Source organism: Carlito syrichta, unplaced genomic scaffold (genome assembly GCF_000164805.1).
Source record: "Carlito syrichta isolate Samal-C Ts95f unplaced genomic scaffold, Tarsius_syrichta-2.0.1 Scaffold309922, whole genome shotgun sequence".
Taxonomy (NCBI): Eukaryota; Metazoa; Chordata; class Mammalia; order Primates; family Tarsiidae; genus Carlito; species Carlito syrichta.
In genome coordinates this window covers 676,550-693,199 of record NW_007254018.1, presented here as the reverse complement: position 1 = coordinate 693,199, position 16,650 = coordinate 676,550, and the positions used below count along the sequence as shown (strand labels likewise).

Below are 16,650 nucleotides of genomic sequence, written 5' to 3'. Positions count from 1 at the left end.
AAAAAGAAAGAAAGATGGCGTTAATCAAATGAATGCTAGTGTCACCAAGCAACAGGCAGGACAATCAAAGAAAATGGCAGAAGCACAGTTGAGTGAATGTCATACTACACATTGCTACCCTAATTTAATTAAACTTTGAAAAGTAATACATAAATAACATTGCTTAAAATGTGTATGCATTTTTTTTTGGTACCCCCATACATATATATGAAGAAATTTGTAAGGAATTGGTTTATGCCATTGTGAGAACAGGCAAGGCAAACCAGAAATCCATGAGGGAGGGGCAGGTGGGAGGACAGGCACAGTGGCTCATACCTGTAATCCCAGCACTTTGGGAGGCCAAGGCCAGAGGATCACTTGAGGTCAGGAGTTTAAAACCTGCCTGGGCAATATAGCATGATCCTGTCTGTACAAAAAATAAAAATAAACTAGCCAGACATAGTGGTGCGTGCCTGTCATTCTAGCTATTCTGAAGGCTGAGACAGGAGGATGGCTTGAGCCCAGGAGTTCAAGATTGCAGTGAACCATGATTGGGCCACTGCACTCTAGGCTGGGCAACAGAGTAAGACCTTGTCTCTTAAAAAAATTAAAATAAAAATAAGTTTAAAAGAGAAATCCACAGGGGGCCTTCAGGAAGGCTAGCTGGTGCCCTCAGGCATGGGCAGAGCTGCTGTCCGAGGTGGAATTGGATCAGGCCCACCCAGATTATCTCGTATAGTCTTCCTTCCTTAAAGTCACCTAATCGTGGTCTCTGGGGCCATTTAAGATCCTTGTGCAATTTGTTGCTGTTTCTTACGATAACTTGCCTTCTAGCTAAGTAATTCTTTCATTTCTGTAACAGTCATTTCTATTTATTTTTCTTTTTCTTTTTCTTTTTTTGAGTCAGTGTCTCACTCTGTCACCCAGGCTGGAGTGCAGTGGCATGATTATGGCTCACTGCAGCTTTGACCTGGACTAAGGTGATCCTTCCGCCTCAGCCTCTCAAGCAGCTGGGACTACAGGCACACACCACCATACTCGGCTAATTTTTTTATTTTTATTTTTGCAGAGACAAGGTCTCACTATGTTGCCTAGGCTTGTCTTGAACCCCTGGATTCAAGCAATCATCTTGCCTCAGCCTCCCAAAGTGCTGGGATTACAGGCATGAGCCGCTTTCCCTGGCCCAGGCAGTCCTCTTTCTGTGTGCCCTCCTTCTGGTCAGGTCTTCTCCACGTTCCGCTGAGCACAGCTCCTCAGGTGAGGAGGCGAGAAACAGCCCACAAGGAGGTTCTGCCAGAGGCAGGGAATAGCATTCACTCTCGCTTTGCCTTGTTTTTCCTGTCACTCTCTTCAAAGCCTGGACGCTGTCCTTTGTATCTGCTTACTCAGTGTTGATAGAAAGTTTTACTTAAGTCACCCAGGTCTTTGCTGACCTGTGAGCCAATCTGTTCCCTCACCAGAGGGAGATTACCTTTGCAGGCATATTGGGGTCCCCTTCCCATAACAGAAGGAGCCCAGTTTGGGGAGTCCAACAGACAGTTTGAACCCACACTCATCCCTTGTTAAAATGACACAATCGGTTGCTTTCCCTAATGGCTCAGAGCCCCAGTTTTTTCAGTTGTCGGGTGCAAGGATTCAGAGTCTACGTAAGAGCTCTTGGGGAATGGTGTACAAGCCTCTCTGATGAACATCTCCCAGCATCCTTTGGGGCGGAGGAAAGCTTCTGTCTACCCTGTGCCGCTGATTTGTGAGTCTGGCCACTGACTACTCCGTGGTGGTAAAGTAGAAAGAGCTCTAGAGTGAGAAACAAGGGTCTTTGGTTTATCGTCAACCCTGCTATCTTCCAGCTCTGAGCCTTGGGCATCTCAGATTCTTTTGCTTCCTGGAGACTGTTTCCTTGTCCATAAAATGGAGCTCAGATTAACAGCCTTGATAAAGATCTCCATAAAGAGAATTCTAGGAGCCTGTTTGGAACCAGGCATTTGTAAAACTCAGTTTGTGCACTTGAACCTGGCTTGGCAGATTGTATGTAGCCTAAAAGGAAAAAAGAAGAAAGAATTCCCCTAGTGAGGGATTTCTTGGGAGCACATTTGGAGGGCAAAAATAAATTGCGGAATGTGTCAATAATTGTCATGATGCCAACATTTTGTTTTTTCCTGAAAAACATCCTTTAGATGGAGATGCATTTTGAATTTTGGGGCAAGCTTCTCTTTTTTTTTTTTTTTTTGAGTAGGGGTCCCATTCTATTGCCCTAGCTGGAGTGTGGTGGTGTAATCATGAGTCACCACAGCTTTGACCTCCCGGCCTCAGACAATTCTTCCACCTCAGCCTCCATGGTAGCTGGGACTACAGGCGTGCACCACCGTGCCCAGTTAATTTTTTTATTTTTTGTAGCGATGAGGTCTTGCTATATAGCCTAAGCTGGTCTCAAACACCTAGGCTCAAGTGATCCTCCTGCCTCGGCCCCCTAAGGTATCGGGATTACAGGTGTGACCTACTGTGCCCAGCTGCAGGGAAGGGTGAAGTGAAGAGTCGGGAAATTATTTTGTAAAGCTGGGAAGGCTCCCTGTGTGGCCTGGGACTCTGCTTTGGAAAACTCTATTAGAAAGCATCGTACACTTCATTAATTTGGTAACTTGTGGGGACTAAGTTTGTTTTTTAGACAGAGTGAGATCTTTTGCTTTTCCTTGTGAATATACATCCTCACATACACTGCCGTTCTTGGAACACTTCCATGGGAGATTAGAGTATTGCTTTTGTCCTGGCTCATGTTCAAGTTTATGCATGTTTATGTTTGGACGGCAGTGTCTCAGTACTTCCCTCCTGGACACATGTAAACATGCAGGGCATCGGGAACACAGAGCAGTAGCAATCCTTTTTGTAAAATATACATTTTAGAAAAATTAAAATTAAAAACAGGATGATCACCATGCATGTTTTGAGACAAATTAATAGTTGAATATATTTTAAGCCATTTTGTTGGAAGGAAGTAATCTGATTTCGGGTACAAAATAAAATCACCCAGAAATTTAAAGATGGTTGCATGAAATTGTATTTCTAGTATGCAAGATGAGCAGATGCAAGATGAGCAGATACCATAATCATATAGCTCATAAATATGTAGCGTTGCAGGTGGTGAATGCAGATTCATGGACATGGAAGCTATTATTTCTTTGAAACAAACCCTTTTTTTAAAAAAAAGCAGCATTGAGTCATGATATATGTTAATAGAAAACATGTTTCAGATCACATTTCACATCACGTGGCTTTGGAGGAAATAAGCAATTACGATCCTCCCAGGAATGGAGTTGGGAGAACGTGTGACTTTTCTCTTTCAAAATGTCGGGTTCAATCTTCCTTTGGAAGGTAAATATTTCAGTGCTATTCCAGCACGTTTGTTTGTGCTGGACTTTATGTGCACAGTATCCATCAAAGTGTAATCTCTTCAATGCCTTTCTGTGTGGGGGCTACTGTAAGTTCTAGAACCAATCTGAAGAGCCTACTTCCCCTAAACCCAGATTCTAGAGAAACACCTATTCTCTTTACCATATGTCTTCCCCCCCACCTCCTGGAACTGAGCCTGCAAGTATTTAGCATGGCAGGTGTTTCACATTTTTCAGAAATATCCATGTGTGTTTCTTTGCTTTATCTGTTTTCCTCTTTCTATTTTCCTAAGCAGGCAATTCCCCAAAGAGATGTGTTTGTACAGGAGTCAGAAAAGGGGAAAAACAATATTAATACTAAAAGTTGGGTGTAGGGTAGGACAGAAGAGGGTGAGAAGCTGATCCTCACTGTGCAAGTGTTGAATTTCCACCAATGCCAAAGTCGCGGACATGTGTGCAGTTGGGTGTGCGAGTCAGAGCAGCCCCAAGGGTCTTTAACCTGAATAGCAGGCACTCACCCAGCCGAGAGCTCAAGTTCCCGTGGACCACAGCTGAGCTGGGGGGGCGGGGTGCGAGCACGCGTGCATGTGAGATTCCTGGAACAGATTTTCCTCTGAGTTCTCAACAGGATTTTCTTTATCATCAGGGAGCCATGGCCTCTCTCATTTCCCAAGGCCCGTTTCTTGCTTTTTTGATGTGCTAGGAGATGACTCTATCCATGACTTGGCTTTATTTTCTCCCTCTTGGCTTTTTCCCACCAGTGCAGGGGAGGAGGTCTTGCTTGATCGTCAAGCAACCCCATTCAAGTTTTATAAGGATTATCTGGAGTTTAGATAATATTCGTATCTGTGGTCTAGATCAGTGTTCCTCAAAAATTCATCACAATCACCTGTAATGGAGGGAGGACTGTAAGACAGTCTGACTCGATGTCCCCACCACCCACCGTTCTGGAATCTGCATTTTAGCATACTTCTGTCTGTGGTACATTGCTCTGAGGATCACACTTAGGGAAGCACTGAGCTTGAGATGTTTTCTTGACCTTGACTGATGTTGAGAACAGACCAAGAAGCAGATGGATGGATGGACAGTATCAGTTCATCGATATGGTCCTTCCTCAGGGTCAAAGTAGACAAGCTTTAGAGCAGCTCTGTCCCCAACAGAAATTTAATGTGAACCACATTTTTAATTTCAAGTCTTATTTTGTGCATTTTAAAAAATAAAAGAAATAAGCAGCATTAATTTTAATATTTTATTTAACCCAATAGGCCTAAAATAATATCACTCAAATATGTGATTAGCCAATAAGAAAAAATTAATGAAATAGTTTACCTTCTTCTTGTGCTAAGTCTTCAAACTCTGGTGTGTATTTACATTTACGACTTGCGTCAGTTTGACAAGCAACATTTCAGGTGCTTTGTGGTGACACGTGGCCAGCGGCTACTGTGTTGGACAGCATAGCTGTCGAGAAGGGATGGCTTTCCCAGGCCACCGGCAGACACGTGATTGGTTATGACACTTGTTCCCGTTTCTCCTCCACTTCCTGCATATGACTTCAGGTTCTTTCTCAGCACAGAAACTTGGGCAGGCGCTGCCAATTAATTGGACTTCAGGACTCATTCTCTTCATTAAACAAATACTTAGCAAGTGTCTTTTTTTGTGCACAACGCTGTTCTAGGTGCTTGGGATATATACACAGACACACAAGGGGGGCCCCCAAAAAAACCAGAATTATCTTTTGGTGGGCAGGCCCCTTGTCGTACAGACATCCCCCCACTAGGTAACTGTTCTAGGAACCCATCAGCATCAGTGTACCAGCTAGCGTTTGTTGTGAGAGGCTACATTTGGCTTCAGTGAATTATTTTTGGAGATTCTTTTAATACGTTTGCCTATTTCACATTGGGTAATTTACGAGCGCTCCTGCCCACACCCCGTTTAGTGTTTAGCAGTTTTTGACCAAAAACAGCATGACCCCTGTGCCTGACTCTCCCTATTCTCCCAATCTCACCCTGAGCGATTTTTTTTTGTTTTCCCAAATGAAAAAAGTCCATGAAGGGAAATGTTTTGCCGATGTGAAAGAGGTAAAACAAACAAACAAACAAAAAACTATAGAAACACTAAAAGGCATCAGAATTAATGAATTTTAAAACTGTTTTGAGGCCCGGCTCGGTGACTCAGCCTGTAATCCCAGCACTTTGGGAGGCCAAGGTGAGTGGATTGCTTTGAGCCCGTGGGTTCGAGACTCGCCCGGGAACTCGGTGAGACCTTGTCTCTACAATAAATCAAAACTGAGCTGGGCATGGTAGCACGCGCCTGTAGTTCCGGCTACTTGGAAGGCTGAGGGGGATGGATCGCCAGAGCCCAGCAGGTCGAGGCTGCGGTGGCCATGAGCATGCCACTGTACCCTAGCCTGGGTGACAGAGTGAAACTCCAACTCAAAAAATAAATAAATAAAAATAAAAACGGTTTTGAGCAGTGGAAAAAAGTATCTCGCTAGGTTTATAGCATCAAACGGAGAGTACTTTGAAGGTGACTGAAGTTTAAACATGTAGGAATAAATACGCAATTTTTAATTTATGTTGTAGTGGAAGGAGATGGGCAATAAACAAGCATAATCAATAAGTGTATTTTTTATACTTATAAAGTATTTTAGGTGACCAATACTAAGGAAGTAAAATGTAAAGTAGGTTTGGGAGACTCAGGATTGCTAGAGTGGGGGCTGGGGGTTGGGGCTGTCATTTTAAACAGGACCCATTGAGAAGGTAACATTGGAGCAGACTTGAAGGAAGCGAGGTGAAACTTAAGATGAGACTTAATTAGGTGAAACTTAAGATGAGACTTAATTGCTACGGTGTTCTAGCGTGGTCTGAATTATCCTCAGGGCCTTTCATCTGGGAGCATTCTTTCTGGGCTGGAGGTCAAAGATAAGAGAGGGTGGGGATAAGACTGACTGAGGCCTTATAGCATGGCACGACCCGCGGCAAAGCTCCTCTCTTCCTCCCCAAGGAAGACTAAGCTGACTTGGGGACGCCCCGAGAGACTGGGATGCAACCCACCAGGCTCTGAGTCAGCTGATGCACTGAGATAAGTGCTAAGGCAAGCAGCTCAGTTCCAGGAAAATGGTATCTGTGTCCATCTGCTGGGACTTGTGCCCGTCACTCAGGCTTGAGGGGTCTGCCTGGAGGCTTCTGTGGATCTGCCTAGGACCTGAAGAGTTAAAGCTTCAACACAGGTGTGGAAACGAAAGGGCTGATTGCCTGCTGTGCTTTTTTTCGTGTAGTTTTGGATGAGGTTGTTGAATCTGATCCAGAAAAAATAATAAACTTGGCTCGAGTTGCCTAGCCGTAAGTTCTTGTAATAAAACTCCCAGCATTGGCAGATAGAGTAATGTTCTGCTCTTTTTAAAAAAAGTCTGGTAGCGTAACCTGAATTTAAAAGACAAACGTTGTGCGTGGTTTAAGTCGGGAAGAGCGTTCAGGAGGGGAGATGGCCCAGTGTACATCTCAGCATCCCAGGATTTGTCAGACCATCAAGTGCCTCACAGCTGGCCCTTCAAAAAACCCTTGCTAGGAACTGGGGACCCTTGGAGCTCAGTGCTCTGTTCATTCCCACTGGAAGACACTTGTCATGTCAGGGAATGTCAGAGGATTGGGTTTTAATTAGCGAGCCAGAGGAAAGTTCAGTGGGTTGTGGGGGGGAGACATGGAATAGCTAAACATGCTTTAATAATTGGTTTTTAGGTGGAGTTATTAGGTGAAAAATCAAATCATTAGCTTTAAAGCCTAGCCAAAGCTCATTTCCTGGGCAGAGAGGGAAGCAAGGAGTTTGGGTAACGGGAATGAAGAAATTATGGGATATCCCTTCCTGTAAGTGACAACATTGAGCTTTCATTCAACAAGCAGGTCATGGGGTCCTTGCCATGTGCCTAGCACTGTGCTGGCTCAAAAGATTCAGAATGAACAAGACATTTTCTTGGCCCTCAAGGTGTTTTCTTTCAAGTGAGGGTAGCAGGGGTACTGATCAACAGTGATGGTTTATGGGGGAGCAGGAGTGGACTGGGGTTCTGTACGAGACACACATCGGCAGCCCATTGTGAGGGGAGAAGGAGCCTGGGAGGCATCTCACGGCGGGTGATACTTGTCAGAGGTCAAAGACAGTCTGCTACGTGAGCGAGGTAGCAGGATCTAAAAAGACCCAGGAGCATGCAGCAGCACCATGTGTTCTGCAAGTGTGAGTAGTTTCTGGACACGTGGAGGAGGGACATGGCATGGGGGTGGGCAGAGGCCCTGTCTGGTCACATGCCACCCTATGATGCTTAGCAGCTATTCTGCTTCATCCTGTGTTGCTTTTTAGAAAGATTGCCCAGGTGACAGTGTGGAGGAGGGATAGAGGGAACAGGAGTGATGACTGGCAGGGTAGGAGACTACTGGAATAGTTTGGTTGAGACATGAGGACCAGAAATAGGGGAGAATCGTGGCTCAGGGAAGGTGGAGGATGGGGAATGGACTCAGTAGCCCAGGAAAGTTTCTGTGATTTTATGCAGATGTCAAATCCTTGCTCTGATATACAAGAGGCAACCCAAAAACCTGTGGAATTTACTTATAAAAATGTATGTATTTAGTCTTACGTATTGAAACTTCAGTCATTTTCAAATTACTCTCCGTTTGACGCAATATACCTGTTGGGATGCTTTTTCCACCGCTCAAAACTGTTTTTGAATTTGCCAATTTTCATGCTTTTAGTGCCTCTACCATTTTTTTGTTTCACCTCTTCCATATTGGCAAAATGTTTCCCTTTGAGGACTTTTTTTCATTCGGGGAAACAAAAAGAAAAATTGCTTGGGGCCAGGCACAGTGGCTCACGCCTATAATCTCAGCACTTTGGGAGGCCGAGGTGAGAAGATTGCCTGAGCCCACAGGTTTGAGACCAGTCTGGGCAACTTGGCAAGACCTCACCTCTACAATAAATAAATAAATTAATTAATTAACTGGGCTTGGTGATGTGCCTGTAGTTCCAGCTACTTGGAAGGCTGAGCAGCAGGTTGAACCCGCGGTGGCCGTGAGCATGCCACTGTCCTCCAGCCTGGGCGATAGAGTAAGACTCCAATTCAAAAAGAAAGGAAAAAAAGGGCTGAGCTCAGTGACTCAGCCTGTCATCCTAGCACTTTGGGAGACCTAGGCAAGTGGGTTGTCTGAGCCCAGCGGGTTTGAGACCAGCCCGGGCAAATTGACAAGACCTTGTCTCTACAATAAATCAAAAATTAACCAGGCGTGGTAGCGCATGACTGTAGTTCTGGCTTCTTGAAAGGCTGAGGCAGAAGGATCGCTGGAGCCCAGCAGGTCGATGCTGGGGTGGCTGTGAGTGTGCCACTGCACTCCTGCCTGGGCAACAGAGGGAGACTCGAACTTGGAAAAAAGAGAAAGAAAAGTTGCTTGGGGACAAGATGGGGTAAATAGGGAGGATGGATCGTGGGGGTCATGCCATTGTTGATTAAAACCTACTGAACACTCAGTGCGGTGTGGGCAGGTGTGCTCATAGATCACCCACCACAAAATGGGCAAACACACTGAAAGAGTCTCCAAAAAAATTCACCGAAGCCAAATGCAGCTTCTCACATGCTCGCTGGTATACTGATGCCGATGGGTTCCTAGAACACTTACCTAGGAAACCTGTACTCCGAGGGGCCTGCCCTCCAAAAGATAATTTCAGTTTTTTGGGGTGTTCCCCCTAGTGTGTGTGTTTGTATATTCATGTATATATATATTTTTTAAGAAACAATTTTACATTCACTCATTGTGACATTAAGGACTATGCGTTTAGTCTTTGCCTCTTCGGTCACACAGCTTCCAAAACCTTTGTAATTACACTCTGGAGTGACAGGTGTCTTTCTGTATGCTGATGAGCTGACTGCTGACTGGAGCTTCCTGGATAGCAGGTGAGGGCTGGTTGCCAGGGTGACCAACCTTGTGATTAGAGGGCTGGGACTTTCACCCCACCCCTGCCCAGGGAGAGGAGAGGGGCTGACTGAAGATGGACTTCATCATCAGTGGTCAGTGATTTAATCAATCCATACCCATGGAAGGAAGCCTCGAGAAAAATCTCTGATCTTTGGGTCGAATTTAGAGAGTTTCTGGTTTTGAGCTCTTTGAAGGTGCTGGGAGGGTGATGCTTCCAGAGAGGGCATGGAAGCCTCTTGTCCCTTCTCCTGTACCTTGTCCTCTTCATCCTTCCCATCTGGCTGTTGCTCCTGATTACATAATAAACAGGTGAACATAGGTAAGGTGTTTCCCTAAGTTCTACGAGCCATTCTAGTAAATACTTGATCTCAGACTCATGGGAACCTCTATTAATGAAAGCACAGGTGACAACTTGAACTTTGAGTCGGCATCTGAAGGGGGGGCAGCCTTGTGGGACTTTAACCAGTGGGACCTAATCTATTTTCAGGTAGATAGTGTCACAGTTATATTGAAATACATGACACCGGTTGGTGTCCAGTCAATGGGAGAATTTGTTGGCATGGGAAAACCACCCACACATTTGGTATCAGAAATGAGCTGTTGAGAGGGGTGTGAGTATAGAGAAAATAATTGGGTTTTTTTTCCCCCAAAACATTCAGGTAGTTACTTTCCTTGCAATAATGACTGCAACCCCTTCTCATTAGAAATTCATTTCCCCTGGACTTCTTATGTGTTTTTCTCTTCTCTTCATGTCTTATGTTCTTCCACAAACTTTTTTTTTTGAGTTGGAGTCTCACTCTGTCGCCCAGGCCACCCCAGGCTTGACCTGCTGGGCTCAGGCGATCCTTCCTTCCATCTCAGCCTTCCAAGTAGCTGGAACTAAAGGCACGCTACCACACCCGGCTAATTTTTTTGATTTACTGTAAAGATGAGGTCTCACCAAGGTGCCCAAGGCTGTTCTCAAACCCGTGGGCTCAGGCAATCCACTCGCCTCGGCCTCCCAAATGCTGGGATTACAGGCTTGAGCTACTGCGCCTGGCTCTTCCCCGAACTTTAACACAAACCAGGCACTGATAAGCTACCATACCACAAAGATTAAAGCAGGACGGGAACATTGGTGGAACAGAGAAAGGATGTGGCTATATCATGTCTTTATTTCAGCAGGGCTTTTGGCAGGTTCTAGCATGATGCCCATACAAAAATGAGGACAGTCCTGTGGGGTCACTTTGTAGTTGGCTCAACAACCTGGGACTTGAGCAAGGACTGTTAACATGCTCAGGTTAGCGTGAGAGTGTGCTTGTGACTCACAGCCTTGTCTTGTTCAACTTCTCAGGGATTTAGATGAAAGCACGGAAGGCATGCATATGTAATGTGGCTGTTTACAGCTAACAGAATAAGAATTTTTACATAGTTTCTACAGACTTGAAATATGAGTCTAAGGAATAATGATAAGACTTTGCATTTATATTGAATGAATTACTGATGCAAGGTAGGATGGAAGAGCATTGGCCTAATAAGACAGAGACCTGGGCTTTGGTACTATCATCTCCTACCATCATCTGATGTGAGTCACCACTGTTCCCCACTTACATTATTCCGGAAGTCTGCTAATGGTCTGCTCTTTGTCTCCCTTTACTCTAGATTTGACATAGCAGCAAGACTGATCTTGTCAAAAAAAATATTTGGTGGGTGTTTTAATGAACTCTCAATGGTGGCCCATCTCACCCGGGCCAAACACCGCAGTCCTTACAATGGCCTACAGCGGCCTGTTGGCTTACTGGTCTCCTCTGGGACCTTTTCTCCCACCGACCTCCCCTCCCCTCTGGGTTCAGCCATGTTGGCCTCTCTGGTCTTTCTTCACCATGCTAGACCTTAACGCTCACTGCATCTCAACTTAATACTTGCTGCGGGCTTCTCCCCTGGTGCCTGCGCGGCTTGCTCTTTCTTCTCCTTCAGGTCTTGGACCTCCCAGTGATATTATGTTGCTCTTACAGCTCCCTTATTGGACTATAAGGTCCACAGAGGCAGGGAATTTTGTCTGTTATGTTCTGTGCTATCTCCCCAGTGCCTAGAACAGTGCCTGACACTGAGTAGGCGGACACTCAGAAATCTTTTTAAAGCATAGATTAGTGAATAGGAGATAACGTCAGGGTTCAGCTGATGCAAAAGCTAATGTGGTCTTGGACCTCATGCAGTGTCCTCGTAGATACAGAAAGAGACGTATTACAGGAAGTGGCTCGTGCAATTATGGAGGCTGGTAAACTGAAAATCTGCAGGGCTGTTGTCCCCGTTCTGGTCTAAAGGCCGGCAGGCTGCTATGGAACCAGGAGAAATTGATATTTCCAGTTTGAAAGCCATCAGCAGAATTCTCTCATACTTGGGGGAGGGTCAGCCTATTGTTCTATTCAGGTCTTCAACTGATTGGATGAGCCAATCAGGGAGGGCAATGTGCTTTATTCAGTCTACTAATTTAAACGTTAATCCTGGCCTGGCGCAGTGGCTCAAGCCTGTAATCCCAGCATTTTGGAAGGCTGAGGCAAGAGGATTGCCAGCCTGGGCAAGAGGATTGAGACCAACCTGGGCAACTTGGTGAGACCTCATCTCTACAACAAATAAAATAATAACAATAAGCCAGGCATGGTAGCATGCGCCTGTAGTTCCAGCTACTTGGAAGGCTGAGACAGAAGGATCTCCTGAGCCCAGTAGCTCGAGGCTGCGGTGGCCATGAGAATGCCACTGCACTCCAGCCTGGGAAACAGAGTGAGGCTTCGACTCAAAAAATTAAAAAGTTAATCCTATCCAAAACATTCTCACAAAAATACCCAGAATAATGTTTGACCGAATATCCGGTCACCCAGTCACCCGGTGACTCAGTCAAGTGAACACATAAAACGCATCATCCCAGTACATTTGTCAGAACACACCTTGAGACCTTGAATCTTGTCCTGTCACCATGTTTCAGAGACTATGCTTGTGAAGCTCTGACAACCATGGTACCTGGGGGAGGAGTAGACGCAGCTGGAGATGCTGCCCTGATGAAGTGAACACCAGAATGAGGTCAGGTGCCATCTTTAAACATTTGGAGTCTTATCTCATGGAAGAAAGGGGAAGGAATTCTTTGGTCTGGTAGGGCTGGCTCAGACTAGTGGATAAAAGGTGAATCTTACGGATAGATGGAAAAAATAGAAATCTTCTGTCTTGGGAGCTAGCGAGGCCTTACTTCTGGAAGGGTTCAAGCAGAGGCCAGCTGTGAGCAGGAGTCAGAAGTCTTATATTCTGGTCTGGCCCTGGTGCTTATTCTCTGACCTTACATAGGCCATTCGCCTCTCCGAGGTTTCCTCTTCTTGGCCATGGAGATCATCGTAGCCTACCTCACAGGTCCTGGTGATCAGATGGAAAGAACATCTGAACTTGCCGGGGTGGGGGAGGCCTTTGTCTGCTCTCACTTCGTCAGAGCTGGGAGAGCTGGCGGTCAGGAGAAGAGTTCTGGCTAACCCCTTGCCGAGGCAGAAAATTTCCACTGACCTGCAGTCAGGGACACCTCACTGCCCCTGGCAGCTTTGCTTTCTTCTTATTGGAATGTGCCTGAGGAGTGGCAGTTGACTCCATTTCCAAATTCCTCAGCCCTGAGTGTATGAGCCTGATTGCTGCTGGCCGGGAGAAGATGGCAGTGCGTGGAGGGATCAGCAGGGGTTGTTCCTTCTTGAAAAATCTGCTCCATCTCAGCGTCGCTGTTGAATGACTTCAGGATACATTCCGAAGTTGTTCCAGTTTCCTCTCTCTTCACGCTGTTCTCTTTCTTGCCTCTGGAATGCACCAGTGTGAACTATCCCACTTTCCACTCCGAAAAAATACACTGTGTGCATCAGGTACTTAAAACCCAATTGCTGTAGTTTATGGCTGACACATGAATGAGAAACCAGAAGCAGCTCACCCAGGAATTCTGACCTAAGCATTCAGAACTGTGCTGGGAGGGAAACAAAGGCCTCTGGACTGTTGTGGGTTGTTGCTTTTGTTTTTGGTGACAGACTTGATAGAAATGCCTTTTTTAGTACATGAGCCTTTAGGTGAAAAGAAGATTTTACTACAGCGCTGAAGTCAGAAAACCAGCGAAGCATTGTTTGCAGCTTAATGTTAATGAGTAGCTAGACTTTGGAGGAGTCACACATAGGTGGGCATAGTTATTGTTTGGCAGGAAAAACGGCTCATGAGTTTTTCCTTATGCAGACAATGTCAAGACAAGGTCAAAGCTAAGCGTTCCATACTAGTTTTGCTTATAACTGGCATCAGGACATTTGGAAACGATCATTATCATTCCCACACTTTTTTGTTGCTGTTGTTTTGGGGGGGGGTTGTTTGTTTTTTGAGTTAGAGTCTCACTCTGTCACCCAGGCTGGAGTGCAGTGGCAGCCTCAGTCTGCTGGCTCAGGTGATCCTTCTGCCTCAGCCTCCCAAGTAGTAGGAACTTCAAGCACATGCCACCACGCCTGGCTAATTTTTTGGTTTATTGTAGAGGTGAGGTCTCACCAAGTTGCCCAGGCTGGTCTCGAACCACCCCTGGGCTCAGGCCATCCTCTCGCCTCCGCCTCCTCCCAAAGTGCTCCAATTACAGGCGTGAGCCACTGTGCCCGGGTATCATTTCCACACTCGATAGCTCTACGTGGGGCCTGATAACACAGTAGGTATGCAGTTAGTGGTAACTAGAATTTGCATGCAGTTTATGAATGATTCGTTTCTGCAAACCAGAAAGGCAAGGTGCTCTTCTTCAGTAATTAATAATTACCAAACAGCCTTCATTCTTGCATAGAAAGGGCTATCAATTTGGTGGTTCAAACTAGGGGCCCAGTGTATGTCTGAGTGGGAGTAACATTCGGTCAGTCTGAAGGGTAGGGCAGGATTTCTCAGCCTCTGCACTGTTGACATTTTGGATAATTATTTGCTACGTGGGGAAGATTATCCCACGCATTGTAGATGATATTTATCAGCATCCTGGGCCTCTGCTCAGTAGATGCTAGTAGCACTTTCCTCCAAGCTATGACCATCAAAGATGTTTCTGGACATTGCCAGATGTCTCCTGGGAGATGTAATCCGCCCCCCAAATGAAGAACCCCTGGTGCAGTAGAGGAAGCTGCAAGGTACCCCACCGTGGGCCTGTTCCCCAGCAATGCTGTGCAAACTGAGTGTGAATCTGCTGAGTATGGCTCACTCAGTGCCCATCAAGACAGGAGTTCCCCAACATCGGAATCACCTGGGGAGCTTTAAAAAAACCCTAATACCTGGAACCCACCCCAAAGATTCAGATTGGTCTAGAGTACAGCCTAGGCGATCAGGAGAGGTAAAAGTTTTTCAGGGGATTCTAGTTTTCAGCCAGAATGGAGACCACATCGGTAGGTCATGGAATCAATTAAGTGAAGTACTACTTTGCCAGCATTCTAATAATATATGGGTGCCAAAAAGATGTATACACATGTTAAATATAACGTTCGCTCAAAAGACGACTTTCATCAAATGAATGCTAGCGTCACCTTGCTATAGGTAGGACAGTCAAAGAAAATGGTGGAAGTACAAGTGAGCGAACATCATACTACATGTTGCTACCATAATTTAATTCAATTTCAAAAAGTAATGCACAGATAACATCTCTTTAAATGTGTATATATTAAGCCGGGCTCAGTGGCTCAGCCTGTAATCCCGCGCCTTTGGGAGGCTGAGATGAGTGGATTGCCTGAGCCCGCGGGTTCGAGACCCGCCTGGGTAGGGAGACCTCATCTCTACAATAAAAATCAAAAGATCAGCCGGGCGTGGTAGCGCATGCCTGTAATTCTGGCTACTCGAAAGGCTGAAGCGGAAGGATCGCCAGAGCCCAGCAGGCGAGGCTGCGGTGGCCGGGAGTGGCCACTGCACTCCAGTCTGGGCGACCGAGTGAGACTCCAACTCAAAAAAAAAAAAATGTGTATATATTTTTGGCAGCCCCATATATGTTGACATAATTGAATAGAAAATATTAGTGCCTAGCACAATAGCTGGGTAAATACTATTTTGTGGATGTGTTAAAGTTGGAATCAGTGCTGGAATTGAAAGAACCAGTAATGAAATCCCTGCCTCAACTTGCTTCTTAGTCTGACTGTATATAACCCCTTCAGAAACCACTTGCTTTTTGTTACGAATAAAGAATTAATGTGAAATTTAATATAAGACATTGATAGTGTTGTGACTTGGAAATTTGTGAACCTTTTTGTCCAAATTTGAAATTTCACCTTGACATTGATACAAATCAGTTATTTGACAAATTCTAGCCAATAAAGATGGCATGCATAGTTTCACCAGCAATGAAATTTGACTGTAGTGTAGCAACAAGATGATGAGTTTTCTCCTTCGTATGTGTTAATTATATGCACACCATCATATGCTAGGTGAGTGATAGTCTAAATACATCCAGCAAGAATGTGGCACTTGCATAAATCAACCTGAAAGTTTTTTTATAACCAGTTGAATAGCCACTTGAATAATGCTGGTAACCTTTGGCCATTCTTTTTCTTTTCTTTTTTTTTTTTTTTTTTTGAGTCAGAGTCTCACTCTGTTGCCCAGGCTGGAGGGCAGTGGCACACTCACTGCCACCACAGTCTCAACCTGCTGGGCTCAGGCGATCCTTCCACCTCCGCCTTCCAAGTAACTGGAACTACAGGCACGCACCACCGTACTCGGCTAATTTTTTGATTTACTGTAGAGACAAAGTCTCACCACATTGCCCAGTCTGGTCTCAAACCCCTGGGCTCAGGCAATCCTCTCACCTCCACCTCCAAAGTGCTGAGATTCCAGGCCCAGCTCTTTGACCATTCTTATCTCAGTGCTCAGGAGAACACACACTGAAAGAACTCTCGCTGTGTTCCTGTCATGGTGACTGTTGGTAGAAGCTGAGGCTGTGAAAGCCCTGGAGGTCATGTTCAGGTGCTATCAGGATTTAGGGATCACTTGTCCTGACCTCGATGCCCGTCACAAGCCCATGAGAACACCTGCTGAGGCTTTCCACCTGACTTAAAACCTACTCACTGGAAGGCTAGCCTTCCATTAGATACTGGGAAACAGCAGTGATCATTCTTATGCTTACTCACACTGCACAATGCAGTCTATCATTGCAGAGTTTTTTCCAAGTCCAGGGGAACACCCTGCATTGGTACGTTTGCCATTATCTGGGAAGACTAGGCTTGGAATTATTTCTGGAATCAGCTGCTGAGAAAAGCTGATCTGAGCTGGGTACAGTGGCTTAGTCTGTAATCCCAGCACTTTGGGAGACTGAGGCAAGAGGATTGCCTGAGCCTACGGGTTCAAGACCA

At 45.6% G+C, this 16,650-nt stretch overlaps 1 protein-coding gene across 1 annotated transcript in view; it reads left to right on the top strand.

The window, feature by feature from the left end:
- TGFBR3 (transforming growth factor beta receptor 3) overlaps window positions 1–16,650 on the top strand; it is a 225,280-nt gene that overhangs the window by 140,532 nt on the left and 68,098 nt on the right. The gene's annotated exons all lie outside the window — the stretch shown is intronic.